This window comes from Octopus bimaculoides, chromosome 3 (assembly GCF_001194135.2).
Source record: "Octopus bimaculoides isolate UCB-OBI-ISO-001 chromosome 3, ASM119413v2, whole genome shotgun sequence".
Classification (NCBI taxonomy): domain Eukaryota; kingdom Metazoa; phylum Mollusca; class Cephalopoda; order Octopoda; family Octopodidae; genus Octopus; species Octopus bimaculoides.
In genome coordinates, this window is record NC_068983.1 from 31032385 (window position 1) to 31035248 (window position 2864).

Below are 2864 nucleotides of genomic sequence, written 5' to 3' on the forward strand. Positions count from 1 at the left end.
AATCTTCAAGCTTCCACTTATATTGGCACAAAGGGCAAGAGTTAGCCTATCTTTCATTGGCTTGTGGCTTGGCATTTTCTTCTCCACAACTATGTAGGTTCTTCGGGGCATTTTTTTTTTCCAAAAAAAGTTCAGTTTCATCATAGTTGAATACCAGTTGTGCGATGTATCCCTCGGCTGCAATGAGCTGACGGAATTCACGCACGAAATCCTCAGCTGCCTTCGTGTCGGAACTTGCTACTTCTCCATACCCGACGACGGTATGAACACCAGTCCTCTTCTTGAAATTATCGAACCAGCCGCGATTGGCCTTAAATGTGTCTTCTGATGTCTCCTCCGTCGATGTTCCAGGCTTCTGCTTCAGGAGATCCCCATACAGCTCTCGTGCCTTCTCACAGATGATGGTCTCCGTAATTGTTTCCCCTGAGAGTTGCTTCTCGTTGATCCACAGGAGAATCAATTCTTCCATCTCTTTTCGTGGACAGATGTGCGTTGCTTGGAAAGCCTGGAAACACCGTTTGCTGTTGTAAAGGCCTTGATCTCGTTCTTTTCCTTCAAGACGGTGCAGATCGTTGACGTGCTATATCCACTACACGCACTTTTCTCTCGTGTTTGTCAATGATTTCTTTCTTCCATTCTATCATAATCATTTTTTCCTTCTTCCTAGCATTGTCCTTTGCATTATCCTTCTTAAGACCCATGACCAACACAACTAATTATAATAAAATAATAGCAAACAACGCACAAAACTAAAAAACAAAAAACGCAGTAGGGATGCTGCCACAACGAGATAAACATGTAAACTGAGCGAGCGGAGGCTGCGCTAGTTGGGAGAGCGTGTACGAGCTTAGCGCCGACTAGTGGTCGTTTGTATGAAACTCGCTCGTACTGCAGATATCCACTCGTAATTCAAGACAAAAATTTGCACGAACCTTGGCTCGTACAGCAAACCTCTCCTACAATGGTGCACTCGTACTGCGAGGTTCTACTGTATTACGGGTTAAAATAAAATAAAATAAATATATTGATGTAATTCAACTAGCATTAAATTTAAGGGCGTATTAAAATGTGTAAATTGTAAGTTACGTGAAAAATGAAAATATATTAAGTAGTCGCTATAGGAATTAAGCGGTGTATGACTTAATACAAATAAAATAAAATAAAGTAAATTTATTAATTTAATTAAATAAGCTTATGCAGTATCTCTACCATGTGTAATTGAAAGAAATAAGTAAATTATACAGAGGGATTCATCTTACAACATTTAGATTTGTGATAAAATCGAAAGATCCTAATGAATCTATGAACACGAGAGCGCGTTTTGTGTTGTTTGTTTGGTTTACGTGATAGTGTTTGTATAGATTCTTTTAAGCATAACCAACACGGAGCATTTTTTACCCTCGTATGGAGGGCCATGTCAATGACAAACTAAGTTTAGGCGGTGAGCTGGCAGAATCGTTAGCACGCCGGGCGAAATGCTTACCGATATTTCGTCTGTCTTTACTTTCTGAGTTCAAATTCCGCCGAGGTCGACTTTGCCCTTCATCCTTTCGGGGTCGATAAATTAAGTACCAGTTGCGTACTGGGGTCGAACTAATCGACTGGCCCCTTCCCCCAAAATTTCGGGCCTTGTGCCTAGAGTAGAAAAGAATAATAAACCAAGTTTTTTCATTTAATATACTTTTTTCTTAAGGTTATGTTTTTGATTGGTTAGTGAAGTAGATTTACTGTGTTCTTGAGTTTAAAAGAGTTCAGATGTACTGAGTATCGATGTTAAAAGTTAACAGTAGCTCCAATGTAAATTTTGATAGAGTTTTGCTGTCTGTTAAGGACCGTACACTTATAAACGACGTTGAAACTTCTGCAATTGGCTTGTAATTGACAATTATTACGTATTTTTAAGTTGCCGTTGGAACCATTCGGTTTAGGATCCTTTTAATCGTGTATTATTATTGCTATTATTAAAAAATCTATGATAGATTGAGCTAGGTCGACCTGATTCATCCTCTTTGCATGTGCTATATTCAAAGTGTTGTCAGTATTATTCAAGTCATTAACCGTATTAGAAGTACTGGTGATAGAATGAGAAGATGCCCGATCCCTTGAAAGTTGGTAAACGCAACGCCCTTTGTCGTGGTTGCTAGTGTGACTACTATTATTACAACTAGTACTATTGTTATTATCGTTATTACTAGCACGCCGGACAAAATGCTTAACTGAATTTCGTCCGTCTTTACGTTCTGAATTAAAATGCCGGCCAAGGTCGACTTTACCATCTCTTATAATCAATGTTCCAACTATGACTATCTCATTTAATTGGAAGGTATCTAGAACTACAATATATAATCTGCATTCATACCTTTTTAAAGACATTGAGGCTTCAATTGATGGCGGGGCTGTGTCCATGGAATTTACAGGTCCCCTAAGACCAATACGATTAATGGACTTAATATTCCTCCTGGACCATTGCAAATCAACACGGCGGAAAATGCATGGGCGGGCAGCTATTATTTCTGCCTTTGATGTGCAAGTAAGAAGAATGAAAATAAAAGGATTTATTTTCAAGTTGAAATCATATTGTCACTTTTATCATCGGCACCTTATCGGCTTGACTATTCCCTGAGTATTGATCTATATCTTATTTCTTTATTGCCCACAAGGGACTAAACATAGAGGGGACAAACAAGGACAGATGAAAGGCAAAATCGACCGCGGCAGAATTTGAACTCAGAACGTAACGGCAGACGAAATACCACTAAGCATTTCGCCCGGCGTGCTAACGTTTCTGCCAGCTCATATCTATTAATGTAATTGGCAACGTGTTTTCATCTCTCTCTCTCTCTCTCTCTCTCTCTCTCTCTCTC

The 2864-nt window shown here is 39.3% G+C and overlaps 1 protein-coding gene across 1 annotated transcript in view; it reads left to right on the forward strand.

Moving 5' to 3' along the window:
* LOC106881531 (dTDP-D-glucose 4,6-dehydratase) overlaps positions 1-2864 on the forward strand; it is a 34237-nt gene that overhangs the window by 3312 nt on the left and 28061 nt on the right. The gene's annotated exons all lie outside the window — the stretch shown is intronic.